The sequence below is a fragment of the Dasypus novemcinctus genome, chromosome 12 (assembly GCF_030445035.2).
Source record: "Dasypus novemcinctus isolate mDasNov1 chromosome 12, mDasNov1.1.hap2, whole genome shotgun sequence".
NCBI lineage: Eukaryota > Metazoa > Chordata > Mammalia > Cingulata > Dasypodidae > Dasypus > Dasypus novemcinctus.
In genome coordinates, this window is record NC_080684.1 from 11,098,712 (window position 1) to 11,123,783 (window position 25,072).

The following is a 25,072-nucleotide window of genomic DNA, read 5'->3' on the forward strand; positions in this document are numbered from 1 at the left end:
TAAAGCCACACCAGCAGTCAACTCAGGAGTCCCTCGAATTACCTGTCCCCGTTACACCATCTTCAGGGGTGGCGTGCTTTCACCCTGACGTCAGGCTCAAGGCCCTCTTCCTGAATCCTCGCTGCGTCAACGCGGCCTCGTCTGGTTTGAACTGAAGGGCACGGCTCTATTGCAAAGATGATTTCTATTAGGCATTATAACCATGGTATCTAGAAATTCCTAGAAGAGATCCCCCCCAAAAATGTTACCAGTGTAAATATGAAGAGAATCAAGGGCCAGTATGTAGTCAATGGATGTAAGGGACAAATGAAAATGCTAACCATAGGCTGAGGATACAGACCTGAACGAGCATGGTCCTTAAACTTAGGGAGTTGACAGTTAAGTGTGATAGGCGGCCCTATAAACAGCTGCTGACAAGACAGCCTGAAAAGGCCAGCAGTATAAATGCTAACGCCAGGGTAATTCATTTTGTGGAGAACAACGTGTAGTGTGTGCCTGGAGGCTTAATTCAGTTCACCAGCTGGACAGGAGGAGGTGGGAAAGGGCATTCTTGGCAAAGAGAATTACACACCCAAAGTACAGAAGTATGGTAGTATGGTGTGTTCTAGAAATTAAAAATTCATTCTTGTAGGAACACACGGGTGGACAGGTGAGGGAAGGGCAGTTGAGTGGCTAGAGAAACAAACAGAAGTCACATCAGGAGGGGATTTTTATGCCATTGTTAAGGAGCGCATGTTTATTTTGCAGATGATGGGGAGACCCTCAAGGGTTTAATTAGCAGAGTGACCTGGTTGCTTTTATGTTTTGGACAGTAATTTTGAGCATCACAGAACGTGATTTAGAAGAGGACAAGATGAGTTGCAGAGAGACCAGGTAGGAAGCTCTCCTCATGTTCCAGGGGGAGATGATGGCTGCCAGAACTAAGAAAATTGAAGGCATGATGGAACAGAAGAATAGAGAGGATAGTTAGAAGGTCATTGGACAGAACTTGAAGATCTGGCTGAATGCAGAGGATGAGAGAGGAATCTGGGTGCCCCGGGCTGTCTGTCATGGGGGGAGTAGTCACTGCCACACTGAAGCCACAGCTGAGACAGGTAACAAATGGGGAGAAGTAGGCTCTGTGTGCATGTGTGGTGGGTGGTAATAGGGGCAGCTTTCTGAGTAGAGAATTCAGCCCTGGGCATTCTGCATTTGGGTTGTCTGAGGACCACCAGGTGAAGGGGTTCAGTGGGACCAGATGTGAGCATCTGGCCTGAAAGTCAGCTTGAAATACTTAACAGAGACTTTCAGCAATAGGTGTTTTGTTTTTTAGAAAAGAAGAAGCACAAAAATTCTTCTGTTTGATGCTCCTTGTCATGAGTTCAGCTTGGCAGGGTTCCAGTTTCTAAGATCATTGTTACTCCAAATGGCAATCTAGATTTTCAGTGTTAAATATTTACAGGTAAGACAAAATTCTGTTCCTTAATCTTGGTTTTTGTTTTTTCTTCTGGTGGTGGAGAATATTGGTAGTACCTACTTTGAATCAAGCAGAGATATGGCTTCCCTATCTAATATTCCAACTTTTCTTATGCCTTTCTTTTTTTCTCACTATACTCTAGTCACTGTGCTAAATGCTTCACCTGTCCTGTTTTATCTGACTCTCATGGCAGCCAACTGTAGTAACTGCTTTTTATCTCTATTTTAAAGATGAAGAAATAGGCTCAGATTGATGAAGTGAATTGGCCATCGACAGTAGCAGAGCTGGAGTTTCAACTTGAATGATTCCAATGCTTAACTTTTACTGACACATTTCTCATGATTTGTTTAGAGAAGTCAGAAATTTTTGCTGCATTCAGTAACATTCATTTAACATTCCATGAAACTGAAAAAATAACAGCTCAATCTAGTCTTAGTACTTCTGTTTGCCTCATATACAATCCAAGGGTCTGTATAACATACCTGGAAAAATTTCATCATTCAGGACATAAGACTGTCCAAGATAACATATCGAATGATGTAAGAATTACAAGGCTTCATTTGAAGGTTCTTCGACTGTAGACATTTCCATCAGGCAACCTTGTTGTGGGGTTCCACAGACAGTCAGCGGGCCATATGTGGAAGAACATGAGATGGGAGCTCGGGAAGCCCTGAGTGTGCTCCGACTTCAGCTCTGTGTGCTTGTGAGCAAGCCGCTTCACCTTTCTGGGCCTCAGTCTGTCTTCCAGGCAGTGAGGGGTGTGTATCAGATCAGTGATCCCATATTTTCTGAAGCAGCAGGATTCTTCCCTTGGTGACAGCTTAAAAGGAAGCCCAATGTGAAAGGCAGATAAAGGGCAAGATGATCAGTTTAGAACGAATGAAGAGGGTGGAGGATGACCCTCTTTATATAATGACAAAAAGGTCCCGCCTCTGTAGGCCTTGAGGAGGGTCCTAGGAGGGCAGGTTAAAAACCAATGAGGGGAGCGAGCGGCTGTGGCTCAATCAGCTGGGCTCCCATCTACTGCATTGGTGGCCCTGGGTTCACGTCCTGGGGCCTCCTTGTGAAGGCAGGTGGCTCGCAAGTGCCGCGGAGTGCCACCCGGCCCACAAGTGCCATGGAGAGCCAACTCAGCAAGGTGACGCAACAAAAAGGGAGACGACTAAAAACACAGAAGAGAGCACAGCGAATGGGCACAGAGAACAGACAACAAGCAAGCCGCAAGGGGTGGGGGAAATAAAAAAAAATACACACACACAGAAGAATGCACAGTGAATGGACACAGAGAGCAGACAGCAAGGAAGCAGGGGGGTGGGGAGGATTAAAAAAAACAATGAGGGGGGAACGGTTGTGGCTCAAGTGGTTGAGCACCCCCTCCCACATGGGAGGTTCCAGGTTTGGTTCCCGGTGCCTCCTAAAGAAAACAAACAAACAACAAGCAAGAAACAATGAGCAAACAGACAAGGGAGCCAACTCATTGGAGCAGATGTGGCTCAGTAGTTGAGTGCCAGCCTCCCGCATATGAGGTCCTGGGTTCAATTCCTGATCTGGGTACCTCAAAAAACAACAACTACAAACAAGTCCCAGTGAGTTGGATGAACTCTAATAGTCAGTGATTTTATAATTATCTGCTCAGACCTTGATCAAAGCTATGGTGGTACTTTTTCCCCTAACATCTTTATTGAGGTATAATTTGTCAATTATCATAAACTGCACATATTTAAAGTGTGCAGTCTGATGAGCTTTGACATTTGTGTGCTCCCATGAAAGCATCACCATAATCAAGATAATGAATCCATCCATCATCCTCAAACGTTTCCTCATGATCCTCCACACCCTCTGCTGTTGGCAGGCAAACGATGATCTGTTTTTGGCACCATAGATTAGTTTGCATCTTCTGGAGTATATATAGAATCATAAAGTATGCGTTATTTTATTGGCTCGCTTCTTTCCCTCAGCATAAGTATCTTGAGATTCGTCAATGTTGTAGCACATATTAGTAGTTTATTTTTTATTGCTGAGCGATATTCCATTGTATGGTGATACCGCAGCTTGTTTACCCATTCATCTGTTGTATAGTGGTTGTATAGTTTTACATTCCCTGTGGTAGAGTATACTAATTTTATTTCCTCTAAAACCTTGTCAATACTTGGTATAGATAGTCTTTTAAATTTTAGTCATTCTACCACATGTGTATAGCTATCTCAGTGTGCTTTTATTTCTTTTTAAATATACTTTTTATTTTTTATAAAAGATACTTAGATTATGTAAATGTTACATAAAAATGTAGGGGATTCCCATATATGCCTCACTCCCTACCCCTTTCACACTCTGTCACCTTAAAAACATCTTTCGTTAGTGTGGAACATTTGTTATGATTGATGAACACATATTGGAGCATTGCCACTAAGTGTGGATTATAGTTTACATTATAGTTTATAATCTCTCTCCTGCACAACTTTGTAAGTTATGACAAGATATATAATGGTCTGTTATTGCAATGTCATTCAGAACAATTCCAATGTCCCCAAAATGCCCCCATATTACATCTCTTTTTCCCTCTCCCTCCCCTCAGAACTTCTGGTGGCCACTGCCTCCATATCAATGATAAAAGTTCTTTCATTTCTACAATAACAATAGGTCTATAGTAGCATAACAGTAAGTCTCCTCTAGCCCATCATTCATTCTCCAATTGTGAGGATTCTGGGATGGTGATGCTTACTCCAACTCTAACTGAAAAGGGGTTTAGACCCCATGGGGCAGATGGATGGGACTATCTTTCTTGCAGTTGTAGTCTCTCTCTGTTCCTTGGGATGATCATTGTCTATCATTTCCTTGTTCATTGTTATGGGTGAGTCCAATGAACTGGAGAGTAGGTGTTGCAACTCTGTTGAGATTCAGGGCCCAAGCATACATGGACAGCCCAAAGATTTAAGTCTCTTGGATGTATACCTGTCAACTCTAGTACTAACTATAGGTTCAAATAGAAGGGGCAAAAGAGCTATGTGTAAGGAAACAACAATTGAATCCAACTCTGTCACACTGGGGAGCTTAAATTCCAAAGTAGGGCCCACTGGCAAGGTGCCAAACTCCTGAGCCATCCGCCCTGCCTACAGTGTCTGGATGTCTCCAGAGCCCTCAGGAGCCCTGATGTTTGAGGCACTATTTACTGTGGCAGTCAATGAGATCCTGCTGAGATGTACATAAACATAAATTCTGGAATGACCTCCAGACTCACTTTGAAGTCTCTTAACCCTATAAACTCCTTTGGTTTAACCCTTTCCCCTTCTTAGTCAAGGTCTTTTTCTAGATGCATTGCTAGTTGGTGCTTGGTGGTAATCCCTCAGTGTCAGGGAGGCTCATCCCCAGGGGTCATGTCCCAGGGGAAAGTAATGCATTTGTATGCTAAGTTTGGCTTAGAGGGAGTCCACATTTGAGCAACAAGGAGGCTTTCCAGAGGTTTCAGTGTGTTTTTAGATTGAATTTTCCTATGGACTGATGATGTGGGGCATTTTGCATGAACTTATTTTGCATCTGCATAACTTTTTTGCAGAAGTGTCTGTTCAAATCTAATGCCTATTTTTAAGATTAATCAAGTTGTTTTCTTATTGCTAAGTTTTGAGAGTTATTTATGAATTCTAGGTACATTCCCTTTGTTTTTGTTTTTTTTAAGATTTATTTATTTATTTATTTCTCTCTCCTCCCCACCCCCCAGTTGTCTGCTCTCTGTGTCCATTCGCTGTGTGTTCTTCTATAACCGCTTCTGTCCTTATCAGTGGCACTGGGAATTTGTGTTTCTTTTTGTTGCATCAGCTCTCTGTGTGTGCAGCACCATTCTTGGGCAGGCTGCATTTTCTTTCGTGCTGAGTGACTCTCCTTATGGGGTGCACTCCTTGCGTGTGGGGCTCCCCTACGTGGGGGATACCCCTGCATGACACAGCACTCCTTGCGCGCATCAGCACTGTGCATGGACCAGCTTCACACAGGTCAAGAAGGCCCGGGGTTTGAACCGTGGACCTCCCATGTGGTAGGCGGATGCCCTATCCATTGGGCCAAGTCCACTTCCCCATTCCCTTTTATATGTATGTGCGTGTGTATATATATATATATATATATATATATATATATATATATATATATATATATATATAATATATAATATAAATATATAAATATAAATATTTATATATTATATATTATTATATATTATATATATAAATATAAATATTTTCTCCCAGTTTGTGGCTTGTCTTTTGATTCTCTTAAAAATTTTTTTTGAAGAGCAGATTTTAAAAAGTAATTATTTTTATTTTTAAAGAAGCTTTAGATTACACAGATGTTACATAAAAATATAAGGGACCTTCCTTTTGACTAGATAGCTTCACTAAGGCATGTCCCAGGGTAGGTATTAATCCTCTTACTGGAGTCCCATATGCCCCACCTCCTCCCCCTCCCAAACTTTCCCACATTAACAACATCCTTTATTAGTGTGATACATTTGTTACAAATTGAAGTATTGCTGCTAACCATGGACTACAGTTTACATTACAGCTTACATTTTATCCTGCACAATTTTGTAAGTTATAACAAAATATACAATGGCCTGTATCTGACACTGTAATGTCATTCAGGACAAATCCAATGTCCCCCAAAAGCCCCCATATTACAACTATTCTTCCCTCTCCCATCCCTCAGAACCTCTAGTGGCCTCTGCCTTTACATCAATGATAAGAGTTCTTTCATTGCTAGAATTATACTAAGTCTATAGCAGAATAATAATACGTCTACTTTAGTCCATTGCTCATTCCCCAATCTTGAGAATTTTAGGATGGTGATGCCCACTCTGCTTCTAATTGAGAGGGGGCTTAGACCCCACAGGGCAGATGGATGGAACTGTCTTGCTGCAGCTGCAGACGTTCTCTGTTTCTTGGGATGGGCATTTTCCATCATTACCTTCTTGTTAGTTGTGCTGTGTGAGTCCAATAAACTGGAGAGTAAGTGTTGAAAATCTGCTGAAATTCAGGGCCCAACTGGCACATGGATGGACCAAAGTCTTAAGTTTCTGGGACATATATTTTTCAAGTATAGTGCTAATTATGGGTTCAAATAAAAGGAGCAGAAGAGCGTGTGTAGAAAATTTATACATGAGTCTAACTCTATTATACTAAGGAGCATAAATTCCAAAGTAAGGATCACTGACAGGTTGCCAAATTCCTGAGCTGTTTGCCCTGCTTATAGTTTCTGGATATCTCTAGAGCCCTCAGGAGCCCTGCTATTTGAGGCACTGCTTACTGTGGCTTTCAATGAGATCCTGCTGACACTTGCATAAGTGTAACCTCTAGAATGACCTCCTGACTCACTATGAAATCTCTTAGCCATAAAAATTCATTTTCATTTACCATTCCCCCCTTTTGGTCAAGGTATTTTTCCAGATGCATTGCTAGTTGGTGCTTGGTAGTAATCCCTCGGTGCCAGGGAGGCACATCCTGGGAGTAATGTCCTACACTGTGGGGAAGGGTAGTATCTTTATATGCTGAGCTTGACTTAGAGAGAGGCCACACTGAGCAATGTTTTTAATTTTGATGGAGTCCAATATGTCAATATTTTCTTTTATGGAGGCGCAGTTGATGTCATATCTAATGTGCATATTTAGTGCTGTAAAATACTCTGTAAATACTGCCTGAGTGGCATCCTACAAATTCTGATATATTATCTATTAATCTTTATATTTTAAAAAATACAGTTTACCGATTGATTGCTTCCATGACTCATGAGTTATTTACAAGTGTGTTATTTAGGGTCTTGATAGTTGGAGATTTTCCAGAGAATTTTCTGTTATTGATTTCTAAGTTAATTCCATTCTGATCAGAGAATAAATTTTGTATGAATTAAAACATTTTAAGCTTATTTAAACTTGTTGAATGGGTCAGAATAAGGTCTATCTTGGAAAATGTTCCAATGCACTTGAAAGGATCTGTATTCTGCTCCTGTTGAGTGGAGTGTTTTATAAATATTGATTAGGGTAATCTGGTTTACTCTTATTCAAGACTTTCTTAGCTTTAATGATTTTCTGTCTACTCATTTTTGTCAATTGTTGGAAAATGTGTATTGAAATCTCTCTAATCACAGACTTGTCTATTTCTCCTTGCAGTTCCACCAGTTTTGCTTCATAAATTTTGACACTGTCAGTAAGTGCATAAACATTGATGTACTTCTTGATGAAATGTTCCCTTTGTGTTGAAACCAAATTTTTATCCTTAGAGATATTTTTTTCTCTGAATTCTGCTTTCTCTAATGTTAACGTATTCACTCCAGTTTTCTTTTGATATTGTTATTCTTTAAACTTTTTACTTTTAGTCATATGTGTCTTCATATTTAAAGTTCATTTCTTGTAGTCACATAATGTTTTTGGGTCTTTTTTCTTATCTAATCTGACCATCTCTGTCCTTTAATTGAAGTCTTTAGATCATTTGCATTTAATGTGATTATTGAAATGATTGATTCTAAACTGATCACTTCACTATTTATCTCATCTGTTCTTTGTTCCCTTTATCCTCTTCTTCTGCCTTCTTTTGAATTAATTAAAAATTTTAAAGCTCTGATTTTATTTCATTGGCTGGCTTATTGCTGTAACTATCTGTTTAATTATTTCAATTTATTATTTCAGCTTATAATATACATCTATAACCTATCACAGTTTACCTTCAAATGATATATACCACTTTATAAATTATATAAGAAACTTTCAATGGTATATTTCCATTTATCTCTTTCCAACCTCTCTGCTCTTTCATACAGTTTATTTCTGTATGTTAAAAACTCCATACTGAATTATTGTTATTTTTGTTTAACCACATTCATCTTTTTAAAAGATTTAGCTAATAACAATAACTTCTTTATATGTATAAGCATGTAGTGACCATTTCCACTGCTCTTCATTCCTTTATGTAGTTCTATATTTCTATCCATCATTTTTATCATTTTTCCTTCTACCAGAAGGACTTTCTTTAACGTTTCTTGTAGTGGAAGTCTGCGGGTGATAAATCCTTTTTTTTTTTTTAAATATTTATTTTATTTATTTTCCCCTGTTTCCCTCCTTCTGCCCTGCTGTTTTTGCTGTCTGTGTTGTCTTCTCGTTTTCTCTCCTCTAAGATTCACTGGGATTTGATCCAAGAGACCTCAGATTGGGAGAGAAGTTCCCTGTCAATTATGCCACCTCAGTTCCTGGGTTCTGCTGTGCTTTATCTTGACTCTCCCTTTGTCTCTCTTTTTGTTGTGTCATCATCTTGCTGCGTGACTCACTTGTGTGGGGCACTGGCTCACCACTTGGGCACTCGTGCAGGCACTGGCTTGCCCCATGGGCACACTTTCTCTTCTTCTTCACCAGGACCCAGGGATCGAACCCAGGTCCTCCCATATGGTAGGCAGAAGCTTTATCAGTTGAATCACATCTGCTTCCTGATAAATTCTTTTATCATTGTTGCATACCTGAAAAAGTCTGTTTCACATTTATTTATTTATTTATTTATTTATTTATTTTAGGAGATACTGGGGATTGAACCCAAGCCCTCATAAATGTAAAGCAGGTATTCAACCACTGAGCTATACCCTCTCCACTTACCTCTATTTACTTATTTATTTATTTTTAAAAATATTTATTTCTCCCCACCCCCTCATTGGTTGCACTTGATGTGTTTGTCTTCCTTGTTTCTTTAGGAGGCACCAGGAACCAAACCCAGGACCTCTGATGTGAGAGGGAGGGATCTAATTGTTTGAGCCACCTCTGTTGCCTGCTTTGTTGTCTTTCATAGTGTTTTTCTTCTTTTGTCTCTTGTTGCATCATCTTCTTGTATCAGCTTGCCAAGCCTGCCCATTGGGTTGGCTCACTGTCTTGCTCGTCTTCTTTAGGAGGCACCAGGAATCTCTGCTCCCTGCTTTGTAGTGTCTTTCATTATGCTTTTTTCCTTGTGTCTCTTATTGTGTCAGATTGTCATGCTTGCCTGTCACACCAGCTCACTGCCTTCTTTAGGAGGCAGGAATGGAACCAGGAACCTCCCATGTGGTAGGCAGGAGCTCAATCATTTCAACCACGTCTGCTTCCCATTTGCCTTTATTTTTGACAGGCATTTTCACAGAATTTCACATGGACTGTGCTTTTTGCTTTATGACTTTAAAGATATTGCTCTGCTCTTTTGCATTATTTCTGACAGAGAATATGCAGTCTTCCTAACTTTTGTTCCTTTATGTACAATTTATCTTTTTCTAGGTTGCTTTTAAGATTTTCTCTTTATCACTGTCACTCAGCTTTAAAGCATGCTGGATACTTTGGGTACAGGAAACTGGAAATAGGCCTATAGGATAATTTGGTGTATGGGCTATAGAATCCAAACCACCCTGTGAAAGCAGCTAGCCAGGATTCCACCAGGAGGGCAGTATTTTAATCCAGGGCAGGGGTAGCAAGTCAGGTGTCTAGTAGTACAGAATGGGCCATAGGATCAAAGGAGGGGAACGTTGACTTTGGCCACCCCCACATTTCTGGCCACATGACTCATCCCAGAACGCTGTGGGTGCTGACTGTGGCACAGGGCAGAAAGTGGGCATGACTGAATACACATAGGGAATCACCTGAGATCTTACTGGGAGGGCTGGTGGGTGGCAGACCTTAAAGTAGCCCAGAGTAAGAGTAGAGGTCCTAACTAAAATAATGGAAGTGATACAGTGAATTGATGATCTGATTCTAGGGCTCTAAGTGTAGAAAGAAAGCATTTAGATTTCTCTGCGTGTGTGTGTATGCACAGTTACATAGTAGAACTCTATTACATTTTCAAAATAGCCCTTTCTAAGTGAGCAAAAAATAAATACTTTGTACAAAAGAAATAACATATAATATTTTGAAAGTATGCTTTATTCTCACAGACTGACAGTATTGTTGAGAAGTTTTGTGACAGATATTTTGAAATAATATCAGGAAGTGAAAAAGGACCAAAAATTATTTTTTGCATTTGCTGCTATTTTGCTTTGACTTTCTATTGTTTACTTCTTGTTCTGTATGGACAAATTCCTGTTGCCTATAGCCATCCTTGCAAAGAGAGAACTCCTCTAAAACCTTTTCTTTAATCTGGTTAAATAAATTACTAATCACCTTTAAGCAGGGACAAGTCCAAAGCCACCATGTGAACAATAATTCATAATAGATTTTTTTTTAGCAACAACTGTCTCCTTTCTTGCCAAATTAGTCATCAGTCTGGCAGTTTGGTTTTTGCAATGCATCAGATTATATGTGCCATGCCATTTGCACCATCTGCTCCAGGATTGTCACTGGAGAGAATCTGTGAAGACCTGGTGGGATGATGTTGAAATGTCAGCTCAAGGGTAAACACCAACACCAAGGTTGAAAGGCCAAGACAGCAAAAAGCCTGAGAGGAGAAGATGCTGGTAGCAGCAAGAGTGAGACATCTGTTTCTGAACTCAAAAGAATGTATGTATGTACGCATGCATGTATGTGTGCAGGTAGGTAGGTACATATTTTCAGCACCAGTGATTTTTCAGAATATTAATGACAGGATAAGGTGAAATTGTTGGGAAAGGTAAAGAAACATTATGTAACATTATAGATGCATGTTTTGGTAAAGGTATTTGATGTTATTTGTAAAATGAACTGTAAAACATGCATATACTTATGTTGTATATAGGTGACTTGGAGTTAGATTTCCCAGTTGGATCCTTTGGGAATAAAGCTGGGACTAAGGATTCAAGAAACCTCTTTTGATTCTTCTCATGGCTTATGTCAACTACACACTTAATTTCCATTTCTTTTTTGTAAAGAAATTATTTAATGTCCCAACTTTTAAAAAAGATTAGTTTTAATTAATTAAATTAATTAATTAATTTCTCTCCCCTTCCCACCCCACCCCCCGTTGTCTGCTCTCTGTGTCCATTTGCTGTGTGTTCTTCTGTGTCCGCTTGAATTTTTGTCAGTGGCACTGGGAATCTGTGCCTCTTTTTGTTGTGGCATCTTGCTGCGTCAGCTCTCCATGTGTGTGGCGCCATTCCTGGGCAAGCTGCACTTTTTTCGCGCTGGGCGGATCTCCTTATGGGGTGCACTCCTTGCGTGTGGGGCTCCCCTATGCAGGGGACATCCCTGCGTGGCATAGCACACTCCTTGAGCGCATCAGCATTGCATATGGGCTAGCTCATCACAAGGATCAGGAGGCCCTGGGTCTGAACCTTGGACTTTCCATGTGTAGGTGGACACCCTAACCATTGGGCTAAATCCGCTTCCCAATATCCCAACTTTTAAGGTGATTGAAATATCCACTAGGTGAAACCACTGTGGGAGTGTTTAAGGATATTAGTTTTGAGTAACATAAAAGACCTGAGCATGATGGGATGGGAGTTGTGAACCATTTCCCAGTATGGACCCTTGACGTTGGCTCACTACTTTATAGTTCCCCATAAAAATAACTGTCTACTCTGTGCCTTTATCCAGCCTAAATGTCTACACATATGCTGTGTACAAGCACACACACACACACTCACGTACAGCTTTTCCTTCTCTCTGGAGGTACACAAGGAGTAAAGATCATCTTTTTTTTTCAACTTTATTTTTAAAGAAGTTTTAGATTACAGAAAAGTTACATTGAAAATATAAGGGATTCCCATATACTCCACCCTTCACATTTTCTCATATTAATAGCATCTTACACAAGTATGATACATTTGTTACAATTGATGAACAAATACTGAAGCATTGCTACTAACCATGGTCCAAAAAAGGTATAAAGGCTTGTACCGGTCATTGCAATATCATGTAGAACAATCCCAATGTTCCAAAAATGCCCCATGTTACACCTATTCTTCACTTTCCCTCCCCTCAGAACCTCTGGTGACCACTGTCTTTATATCAATGTTACAAGTTCTTCCATTCATACAATAATAATAATGGTCCATGGTTGCATTACTCCCTCATGTTTGCTCATTCTTCAGTCTTGAGGATTTTAGGAGAGATGCCTGCTTTGCTTCAGATTGAGAGGGGGTTTAGATCTTATGGGGCAGATGGAAGAAATTGTTTTGCTTGCAGTTGTAGATACTCTTTGCTTTTTGAAATGGGAGTTGTCCATTATCATCATTTATTTAGTGTCTTGGGTGAGTCTGATGAAATGGAGAGTAGGTGCTGGCTGCAACTCTGCTGAGATTCAGGGTTCAACCAGCATATGAACAGTCAGAAAATTTAAGTCTCTGGGATACATATTTAATGGGTATAGTGCTAATTATAGGTTCAAATAAAAAGGATGGAAGAATCACGTGTAGAGAAATTATAAATAAGTCTAACTCTGTTACATTGGGGAAATAGGTTATTAAATATTCTAAGATAAGGCCCACTGATAGGTACTGATTTCATGGGTTTTTTTTGCCTTGCCTATAGTGTCCAGATATCTCTAGAGGGCTCAGGAGCTCCCCTGCTTGAGGCTTTGTTTACTCTGACATTCAGTAATATCCTCCTGAGACATACATAAGTGTATGTAACCTCTGGAATAACCTCCAGACTCACTTTGAAATCTCTTAGTCATGAAAACTCTTTTGTATTTATTATTCCTCCTTTTGATCTTTTTTCCAAATGCATAGGTGGTCAGTAATAATCCCTCAGTGCCAGGGAGGCTCATTCCCGGGAGTCATGTCCCACAGTGGGGAGAAGGTAGTGAGTTTATTTGCTGAATTTGGCTTAGAAAGGCTACATTTGAGTAACAAAGAGGTTTTCAAGAGGTAACTCTTAGGCAATAGATATTATTAGGCTAAGTTTAAATTTGACAAGAATAAGGTTCATGAGTAAAAGCATTAATACTGAGGGCTTGAAGGAAGATCATCTTCAGTCATGCTTGTAGAGTTCCTGACCTTGTTTGCATTTAAGTTTGCGTTATTGGAGTCAGCGTTCAAGCCCAGGGCCTCCCAGCCATAAGAATAATTCATATATACTTCCCAGGCTAATTTGTAAGATCTTTGATCATTCCAAACTGCCCCATCTCTGAGAACAGAACCAGAGGAGGGTCTGTTGAAGGATGTAGTTGAACTCACTGGTGTCAATTTCAAAAGTTCATTTCATATCCCAAGCATTTCTAACTTCAAACAAGAGTATATTTATTGAAATGAACACAGACATAAATCACTTTTCCTGGCTGTCATATAGTTATGGTTCTGGTATGCCTCCAAATTCTCATCTCTAATTTTTCCACTTTCATATCTTTTGTGTCTCAAATATGCCTCCATTTTTTCTGTCCTTGTCTTAGTTCAGGCTCTTATAATTTTTCATGTGAAACTTTGCAATTTACTAACATGGTTTCCTCCTTCTAATCTGATCCTTAAAATGGCATACAAGACAGTTTATGAAGCAACTTCTTAAGCCTCGCTTTTCTTCAGGCATCCGAACTACCTGGTGCTTCCTAAATGTAAAATGTGCAAGACTGTTTTTTATTTCTGGATGCTTTCCTCTTCTCTGCTCCAAGCCTCTCACCACTCAGACGCAGCTCAAAGCCCTCCACTTCTAAGAAGGCTTCCCAGATTATTCTAGGCTTTTTCCTCATTGCTTGGTTACCTCCTTGTTTATCCTAATTACACTGCTCTAGTTTTTGTTAATTGCCTGTCTACCCTACTGTGCTGTTAGCACTTTGAAGGCAGGGCCTGAGTTATACTCATTTCTGCAGGTCCAGAACCTAGCATAGAGCTTGGCAGATAAGAGGGGCTTAATGATAATTTTTCAATGAATTGTTCCAGAATACCTTCTGAAATCTTAAGAAAGTACTGCTGAACGAGTTTTATTGAGTATCTGTGGTACATCTTCAGGTAAGCTATTTGAACACAAGAGGAAGCTACTGAAAGGAGCTGGATAAATTCTCTATTTTATAAACATAACTAAATGCTTTGCAATTGGCATGTTTCCTCAAATCTGATGCTCAGGGACCAAAGGCTTTAATTGTCACATATATATGCTGATTCCAATCTTTAACTGCAGTCCAGAAAACTCTTCTGAGGGAGTGTCAGATCTGGACCTGGAGTACCTATGAAGGATGCCAGCTTACATACCTCTCCAAGCCCCCAAAGCTCCCCACTCCCTATAAAGAATGAATGGTACCTAATGCCTGTTTTAGTTTGCTAAAGGCTGTTAGGAGCAATATACTAGAAATGGATTGGCTTTTATAATGGACGTTTATTAGATTAAAAGCTTACAGTCCTGAGGTGATGAAAGTGTCCAAATCAAGTCATCATTAAGAGATAGTTTTGCCAAATTGCAGCGCATGGTGGCATCATCTAAAGATGCTTTCTGAACTCAGCTGAGGATCATCAGGCACATGGCAAAGAATAATGGCAGCTTTGCTGGTTTCTGCCTTCTCCTCCAGGCTTACTTTCTCCTCAAACTCAGCAGTGGGCCATTAGGCACATACTGGTCTCCCCATTCACCTCTGGGCTTCATCTGTTTCAGCTTCTCAGGGAGCTTTTTTCCATGCATCTGTGATCTGCTGATTCCAGCCTCCAGCCTCAGGAACCAATCTCTCAGCCTCTAGACAGTTTCTCTGTCTCTGCAGCTTTTTTCTGTGTCTGAGGACCTTATTCCTCCATTTATAAAGGACTCCAGTAAAAGGATTAAGACCCACCCCTGGTCATGCCCTACTAAAGTGATCTAATCAAAAGTTCCCATCTCCAATACATTTACATGCACAGGAATGGATTAGCTATAAGGACATGATCTTCTGGGGTCCACCCAGCTTCAAACTGCCACAATGCCCAAGCTACAACTTGGGAATTATTCCAGAATCTCCAATCTCCCATATTCAATGATGACCAAGCCAGCTAATTCTATCTCCTAAAGAATATTGCAAATCTATTTTCCTTGTTTTCAGTTTCATAGCCTTCCCTCCTCTGAGGTATCCTTTTTTTTTTTTTTTCCTCCCCAGTTACCAAAAGGTCTCTGATCTGTTTTGTCCCATCCTGTCATCTGTTCTCTGTAAGCAACTAAGTGATTTTTCTGGATTGGAAATGTGATCATGCATTGGTCCTCCACAAAGTCATTCGTGGTTCACCACCACCCACAGAATAAAGTCCACATTTCTCAGCCTGGTTTCCCAGGCCCCTCATGGGGTAGTGCCGGCTTCCTTCTCTAGTCTTCTCCCCACAGTGCTTCAGCCCTAATGAATTACTTTCATTTTCTTGTGAGCTGGTTTGTCTTTTCTCCTTCACTTGACTCTGAATTCCATGGGGTCTGGGCTAGGTTTTATTGAAGATTGTAATCTTAGTTTGTAATCCTAGTTTGTAACATAATGTCTGGACTTCGAAGTAGCTCAAGAAGTATTTGTTGACTAAACAAATTACTGTCAATGCCTAGTTACATAAATTCATTGGGCAATTTTGCGAATTTTTCAGAGTTCTGCTCAGGCAAAACTCTTCATAACCAATACAATCTTGACATTTTTTCTAACCCAGATATCCAGAGCTTTTAAAAATACTTAACTCCTTCTCATTCAGATCTTTATCTGTCTGTTTATGCTGGTGAAAGAGTCAGTCCAGTCTAATTAGGAGTGAAAGGGATAGGAGATGTGCAGCACAGCCCTAAAATATATAGGAAGGGCATGTATTATCCTGGCCTCTACCAACTAAAGTAATGGTCAGGCAGAAGTGAAATTAGGAGAGAATTCATACATCTTCTTATGATAAAAGCAAATTATGAATCTAAGGCAAAAGAGATCATTTAAGTAGAAAATACTCTGACCTTAAAGAAAAAAAATTCTAAGAGAAGTGTGTAGATAGAGAAATAATGATAATCTCCTTTCCCTAGTAAGGCAGAGTTTACGTGATTCCAGGTCAATGCATGGATGACCTCATTTAAAAGGTATTGAGACCTGTGTGGAGCTGGCCCACGTGCAGTGCTGATGCATGCAAAGAGTGCCCTGCCATGCAGGGGTGTCCCCCGCATAGGGGAGCCCCACGCGCAAGGAATGCACCCCATAAGGAGAGCTGCCCAGCATGAAAGAAAGTGCAGCCTGCCTAAGAATGGCACCACACACACGGAGAGCTGACGCAGCAAGATGACACAACAAAAAGAAACACAGATTCCCGTGCCGCTGACAACAACAGAAGCGGACAAAGAAGACGCAGCAAATAGACACAGAGAATAGACAACCGGGGGGCGTGGGGCGGGGGGGGGGGGAAGAGAAATAAATAAATCTTAAAAAGTAAATAAATAAAAATAAAAGGTATTGAAAGTGTCAATATCTACAGTGACCTCTTTGCCCAGTTTCACATCTAGGTGCAGCTCATGAAGCTATATTCTGGAAACACCAGAGGGATTAATTAAAAAATAAGTATACACACATACCACCTTACATTAACAGCAATGATGATTAATCTGTTGTATGGGCAGTTTTTAAGCTCCAAAAAAGTAAAAGAAATATATGAAAAATTTATATCTACAATAGACTCAGTCAAAAGTCTAAGTTGACTTTTAGAAAAGTCAATTTCTAAAAATGTAGGAAAATATTTATAGCCCAAAAATTGGTTGATCCTTTGATAGTTGGTAAAGAGATGGCAAGATTGGTAAATCTTTTGAAAAATATCACTGTTCTGTTTGAGTATGGTTGTCTTACCCAGCCTGGTGATTTTTTGTTATTTCCCATCTATGTATCTTGTCACTTTACCTTTGATGTGACTTATATAGCTCCCTAGTTTATTCATTCAATATTTATTGAGAACATAATAAAAGTGCCACATACTTTGCTACCACCCCTGAGTGTACAAAATTGCTTAAGGTGGAGATGTTGTTTATGAGGATGTAGTCACAAATAAATCATTACTATTCAACAGGATGGATGAATTTAACTTAAGAAGAAGCCAGCACTCATTTTTCTTCATAGCTAACATCTAACTTTTATTTAATATGAGATTTCTTCTATTTTTCATAAGTGATAGGATCTACAGAATATCGGTGTTGAGGAAATAATGCATAAAACAACTTTGAGTCATTGAAAGTTTGCAAATAGTGTATGCATATAATAAGAACTAATGGCAGCATAGAGAGCTTTAAATACCTCATTGAGAAGTAAGATGACAAGCAAATTAAGACTTACATTCGATGCTAACTCAGGCAGAAAAATGAAATAGTGTCAAATGGTTGCGCCCACTTGTTTTACATTATTTGTAATATGAGGGGCCATCTTAAATACCTGGCTGTCTGATGGCTGGTCAGCTATCTAGAAAGTCCACTACAAACCTGCAGCTTTGTAGAACATTCTAGAACATGTGTCTAGTCATGGAACTGGCTTCATGTTTCCTAGGTGTTGATACAGTAAAAATTACATCTTAGATTATAAATAAGAAAATCTGGGTACACTCACTATGAGTTTGTCCAGAATAAAGATTAAAACAGTGTATTCACCCAACAGATTGAACACCTGCCTTGGAAGACTGCAAATTCTTTTGGAGTATGGCACTCTTAGGGTTCCTTTTAGAATGGGGGAATATCTAAAGGTGGTTTCGTCTTTCCCCATTTGTTTTAGAAACTTGTTTTCTAGTTTTGCTTCCCTCCCATATGACTTTATGGAAAGAAAACTAATTTCTCCAAAGAGTTGGGATCTTTTAACTGGATAAAAGCTTGTGCAACTTGTATAAGCTTAAGGAAACCAGGGAACCCACCCTAGCATTAAGCGAGTTCTTGAGTTACTTTTAAAACTTCTGGCCGATCTGAGTTTTGGACTATATTGCTCTTGAGGACCTAGAATAAAGGGAGGGTTAAAGCTACCTCCAAAATCTAGGGATGAGGTCCTGAGGGTGGCAGGAACTCATACTCTCCTCCAATACAACCAGAGACAGTGCTAGTGTTAAGGATAACAGCTCAAATGGAGCCTGCCTCTGTTATACGTCATGGACCATTCCCTTCTACTATCCCATTTAAGTATTCCAATAGTTATGTGAGATATGTCTAATTTTTTACATTTGCTTTACAAGTCAGTAAATTAGGAGCACAGAGAGGTTGAGTACTGCCCCCAAAATCAAGATCTAGTGGGTGATGGAGACAGGATTTGAGCCCAGTCTGACACCAGAACCTAGCCTTATTTTGCTTCCCAAGACTGAGCTTCCTCTGGAGAGATTCACAAACCACCAGAGGCACCACTGCTGGGAGGAGGGCTACGATCGTGTGCACAGATGAGGGGCTGGGTATGGACGCAGAGTCAAAAAGCAAAGGGATTTATCCTAGATGTATTGTTGTAAACTGTACATTCAATTCTTACCAAGAGAATATGGCTTTTACTCCCAGCTTTTAACTAAAACAGCATCTTTAAGATCAGCAATAACCTCCTAATATTAGTGATTTTGTTTCTGGTAGCTGCCTTAGTTTCCTCGATTCTCTCTCTAGCTCTGTCTGTATTCTCTCTTCCTCTTTCTCTATATCCTGTCTTGTTTTAGAGAGGAATAAATATCTATAATAAAACAAAACAATGTTAAAACAAACTAGGATGAGAAACAGGCAAAGAAAGAGGGGCAGGAAAAAAATCAAACTGTCATGTAACTTGGGGTACACTTACTAGATCTGGGCCACACCTTGGTATCCATGGTTCTAGCAGCTGCATAGGAAGGTTTCAGTTACGTGATTCACAGTGTCCTTAAGACAAAAACAAATTGGGTTCTCAAGAGGAACAAACTTATTTCTTAGGAATGAGACTTAGGAGACATTTCTCTACCTGAGAACGTAGTGAACATTTTCAGTGATGTCTTGACTTGCAGCAATGATTTCCTGGATTTCTTGGTTCCCACATGCCCCCCCTTCACTCCATCCAGTCCTCTGCTCAGTTGTCACCTTCTTGGAGAGGTATCCCTGACAGCCTTATCTACAAGGCACCCACACTTTTCCTTTTCTCTGCTTCATTTTCTTTGTGCTCTTCTCACCATTTAATGTATCTTTATTAGTTTATTTGTTCATTGTTTTATTGTTTGTCTCCCCCTGTGGAATATAAGCTCAATGAGAGTAAAAGGCCTAGTTTTGTTCATATATTGCTGGTGCCTAAGATAGCATCTTTGAAAGAATGAAGGACCAAAAGTGTACCAGTAAACCTTAGGGACTTTAAGAGTGTGTTTCTTGAAAAGTATCTTGCTTGGATAGAACATCTGTAGCCAGTTCCTGCAGAAGGTTGATTTGGTTGGCTTTTTGTACCAAGTCATCTGCAGTAGACTGGGGCCTGATGCTACGCAAAGTAAGGAATAGTCTCAAGTAAAGTTGTGAGGAGGGTGATCTATCCTGTTCTGGAGTTAGGAAAGAGTTGGAGGCCATGCAACTTCCGAAGGCAGGGAAGGAGGAATCAGGTTGTAAAACAATGGGGTGGAGTTGGCTGTAAGAAGACAGTGTGTCCTTGTAGAATCTTGAATGAGGTCCCAACTGTCCTCAGAGTTCTATGGGATGAAAGAGCACGTGGGAAGGGTGTGGCTGTTAGGATTTAGCCATCCTTTGGGGACTCAGTCCTTTCCTGTTCTTCCTGAAAAAGAAAGGGAAAATATTAGGGAAATCCATCTCAGCTCTGTCCCTAAAACTTTCTGAGGGAGACTTATACCCATGATAAATAGGTAAAATCGTCCTCCTCCTGTCTTTAGGTTCACCAATATGAGTCATGACAAAAAAGACAGCATATCTGATTCATGGTCTTGAAAGTCCTATTTGGGATAAATTCCATTTTGGCCAGTTTATCCTCATCTTTCAAAAAAAAGAAAAAATGGTGAGAAAGCTACACTCTAGGAAGATCCTCTTATGAATCTGCTGAGAAGAGAGAAGATCAACTGGAAATAAGTAGATTAGAAGCAGATGAGTTTATAAGTGGTGCAATCTGGCCAAGGGACATCAACTTTGCTTTCTCCTGTGAAGTGTCACAACATCATCTGCATCATCCTCAAGATGCAGAGGGCTAGATTTTGTTGCTGTCCCACCCATCATTTCTCCTTGGCTTTGCAGCATGCCACTGGTCTGCTTTACCCAAAATATACTGGTTGCATATGTCAGGTAACAGGAATTTGAAAATAAAGTTTCTCTTCTCATTAAGTTATTTCTTTGGTTTTTATTTTCATAATTCAGTCTTTCCAGAGGGTAGAGGATCCACTGGGGACACAAGGGTAGCCTTTGGATAGCTGAAAGTTTGAGAGGTTGGAGAATGGGGGCAAAAGTGGGGAAGAAGGTACCTAACATTCTCTGATTATGGTGGTATGGGACGTTTCTCACATGCTACCATCCCTTGATGTCCATGATAAAAAATATGTTAAAATCAAGATGCGATATGAAAGAGGGAAGTGGACTTGGCTCAATGGATAGGGCATCTGTCTACCACATGGGAGGTCCACGGTTCAAACCCCGGGCCTCCTTGACCCATGTGGAGCTGGCCCATGTGCAGTGCTGCCACGCAGGGGTGTCCCCTGCATAGGGGAGCCCCACGTGTAAGAAGTGTGCCCCATAAGGAGAGTCGTCCAGCATGAAAGAAAGTGCAGCCTGCCCAAGAATGGTGCTGCCCACACGGAGAGCTGACAGAACAAGATGACGCAAGCAAAAAAACCCACAGATTCTCGGTGCCGCTAATAAGAATAGAAGTGGTCACAGAAGAACACACAGCGAATGGACACAAAAAGCAGACAACTGGAGGGGAGGAGGGGAGAGAAATAAATAAAAAATAAATCTTAAAAAAAAAAAGATGTGATATGAAAGAAAATAATGAAGGAAAATTTAACTATTAAAAGATAGTTGGATAAGCGGAGGTTAAAATTTAAGAAAGAATAAGGTAAGAACAATTAAGCTAAAATAAAAGTCTTAAAATTCTCATGAAGGTAAAGGTTAGGAGTTTAAAAATACAAAATATGAGATTTTAAAATAAAAGATTTCATACTATAAGCCAATGAGATAAAAGGTTAAAACACCAGTAAATGCTAAAATAGTTTAGGCTAAAAAGATGAAAGCCCATGAGATGAAAAGCTAAAAACAGACTACTCCTTGGAATTAAGACTTTGGAACAGGAAATCAGAACTAAAGAGGCAAAAGAAGTAAAAAAAGTAAATTAAAATGTTAAGAATAATGTGGGTTAGGAAACTGTTATGTTTTAGAATAAATTAACAGCAAAACAAAAGATAACTGGTTAGAGGAGGAGGGGTATGGGGCAAAGTTCTCAGAAAAACCAGTTGACTGCGTGTGGGGTCCAGGGACAGGAGACAGTGCTGCCTCTCCTGGCAGCTGGAGCTGGTGCTGGGCGAGCAGGCTGGTCTTGCCTCTGGAGATGTCAGAGGGATGCACCTCCTCCCTCCGTCTCTGAAAAATTCTCCCTCTCTGGCTCTCCTGTGTTCAATTCCCAGGGCCAGCCTGCCATCCTCTGCCTTTAGCATCTCCTCTCTGATCTTCTTTGGTTGGTTTTTGCCCTGAATCTTTTCTTTTCCAAGCCCTCCTCATAAAACCATATTAATCTTCTGAAAACATTATATTTAGACCATGGAATTATATTGTGTAAAACTTTCTGTGCTGATCATTGAAAATGTCAAACTCTTAAAATGCCTCGCAGAATCTGACTTTTTTCAAAAAAAAGTTAGAAATTTCTACATTCGTACCTAAATTCAACCCTCCAGATACCTGGAGTTTAGATATGGGTGTTTGATCTTGAAATCTGAAATAATTTCAGAAGATAAGGAATTTTAAATTTCATTTTGGAAAAGTCAAAGTAAATTGATATTGGCTTGGTTTGACTGTGGTTCCCAGATAAAATCAAAGTAAGAGGGAGAAAGACTGAGAAAAAAACAGAGTCAGAGAGAGAGTAAGAGTGCTGGAATTTCTTGTGCTTTGGAAAAATTAGATTTTTTAAAAATCAGAAAGTAATGCTGGAAAGCTCTTCTTAGCTATTACTCAGAATGACTGTCTTTCCTGGGTTGAAGCAGACATTGTCCTTAAAAATGCTACTCGAGCATTTCTTTCCTTGGTTCTGAATATGAGAATTCAGCTTCTCTCTGTGTTTGAAGAAAAAAAAATTGGGAAAGAAAACTAACCATATTTAAGATTATCCCGAAGAGTTTTCTGCCAAAACACCAGATGCTACTGGAAAAAATATATCTGCCACAATTTGCTGTCTGGGAACAGAGCCTGCCTCTATTTTAATAGGGATAAGGAGAGCAATGTAAAAGGATGAGGTAAATGGCAACCCTACTCTGAAAAAACAGTGAATTAAATCAAAGAAAGTTCTAGTCAAGACTATTATAATTACCACTGATGCACAGGAACGTTCTGTTTATCAGGAAGTACAAGTGTACTGTGTAGAAATGCACTATGACCTCCTGTCTGTGTCACACTTAACCATTCTAAATACTTTTTCATATCTTGAAAATTAAACTTCCTAGCAATGTTGTCAATTTCAGTCTGGGAGCATTTTAGATTCAAAGCTAAGCATTACATTTCTCTTTATCATGTTGATTTTTGTTCTCCTTTTAATTTTTACATGGGTTTGGATCTCTCCAAAGCCTTTCATAAGCCAAATTTGTGTTGCATTTGCCGTACATACACTCTCCCTCTATTAGTGAATGAAAGCAGCATTTGAAATAGAAATGAAAAATAGAAAATGGAATATGCATGTACTTAATGTGAGATAATTTGAACCAACCTCAAATTAGAAGAAAGGTCCAACTTAGTTTTATTTTTTTTAAAGATTTATTCTTTATTTATTTATCCTCCCCTCCTTGCCGCTTGCCTGCTCTCTGTGTCCATTCACTGCACGGTCTTCTGTTGTCTTGTCTCCCTTTGTTGCATCATCTTGCTGTGCCCGCTCTCTGCAGGAGCAGGCCGTTAGCTCTCCGTGGGCGCGGACCATCAGCTCTCCACAGGTGCAGGCCAGCTTGCCTTCACAAGGAGGCCCTGGGAAGCGAACCCAGGACCTCCCATATGGTAGGTGGGAGCCCAATCAGTTGAGCCACATCTGCTTCCCTTAGTATTATTTTTGAGCATAAAAAAACGCTCCAGTGACATGCATCTTCTATTTTCATGCAATCCACGCTACCTAGCTTGAGCCCACAGTTGGAGCAGAAGTTGCCATAAATTGTTTGAAAGGCAGATTGTCCCATACTTTTCAAAATCCAGGATGTATAAGAAACCAGAAAGAAGAAGAGAGGATCTAAAATGTCCAGCCTTCTGCTTTTAGAGTTACCCTAGTATTGTCTCAATTGGAGGTTTGGATTGTTCAATAGTTCTTTTTTTTTGTTTTTTTTTTTCTCCTTCTGTATACCTGTTTCTCTAATACGAGAAGAGAAATTGACTTTCAAAGAATTTAGGGGACAGAGGAGGCAGGGATCATGTTTGTCTTACTTAATCTATGTATCCCCGGCACCTGGGCCAGGGCCTGGCTCATGGCAGGTTTTCAGTGTTTATTTTGTTAAATAAACGAATGAAGGAGTGAGGGTGTAAATGAATAAAACATTTAATCTCGTGATAGCCAAAACTGATCACTGAAGTGGGCTACAAAAGGGAATACTGTCTCCGTAAAAAATTAGAGCTGTATGCCGATCTTGTTTCTCATCATTGGGAGGTAGTGTCAGCTAAAGGCCATCCTGAGTTTTGTTGTTTTTAAAACTAAACTCCAGATTGTATTTGGATTTCATCAGTTTTTCCATAAATGTCCTCTTTCTGTCCCAAGATTCAGCCCATGGGGCCGCACTGCATCCAGTCATCACGTCTCCTCGGTCCCCTCAGCTGGGAGGCGGTTCCTCCATCTTCCCTTGTTTTCATCATGACCCGACACTCTTGAGCGGAGCTGGCCAGGTGTCCCGGGGAATGCCCCCCTCCAGGCTTGTCTGATGTTTCCCTCACCACTCGGCTGCTTTATGGGTTTGGGGAAAGGATGCCCCCAAGGCGGCGTGCCCATCTCATCACATCCTACCTGGAGGCACGTTACATTCCATGACATCCTGATGATGTAAAACTGAAGGTGTTTTTACCAAATCGTTAGGATTACTCAGCGCTTTTATGGTACACACAACAGTGAGGCCTGGCATCGAAGAGCTCAGTCTCCTCTCTCTAAATTCAGAAAACTGCACCCTTTCCACTGCTCTTAGGGAAAGTAAGATTGTGTGTGTATATCTTTGTGTGTGGTCTTATACCCAATGTTGCTGAAACTTTTTGTCTGAAGAACTACTGAAAATATGCTGGCTAGATTAATAGGGAGGGGTTTTCCCTAAGAGTCTAGATTCATTTCTGAGACCCAGACAGGAGTGAAGAACTCTGATGGTGCAGAGCCCAATTCAGCCCTCCCTCGTGTTAGCGCATTAGGCACCTTATAAAATAAAATGTATTTAATGTCCCGTCAGCCATGCCACCCTCAAGTGTGATGTCATCAACACATTAGAAGAGGACGTTTGGGACCTCCGAGAATTAAGAAGTGAGTTTTGGCAGGTGCCCCAGAAGGTAGGACGGAGGAGGTCTACCTGCAGCTACACCTGAGTGACGCCCTTGTGAATCAAGGCAGCGTGCTGTGTGCTGATAGGCGCAAGTGGAGACGCTTCATTTTAAGAAGATGGAGGTGCTCCCCTTGTTTTCCCTTGTAGGAATAATTGTACTGGAATTTATCCCACAAGGAG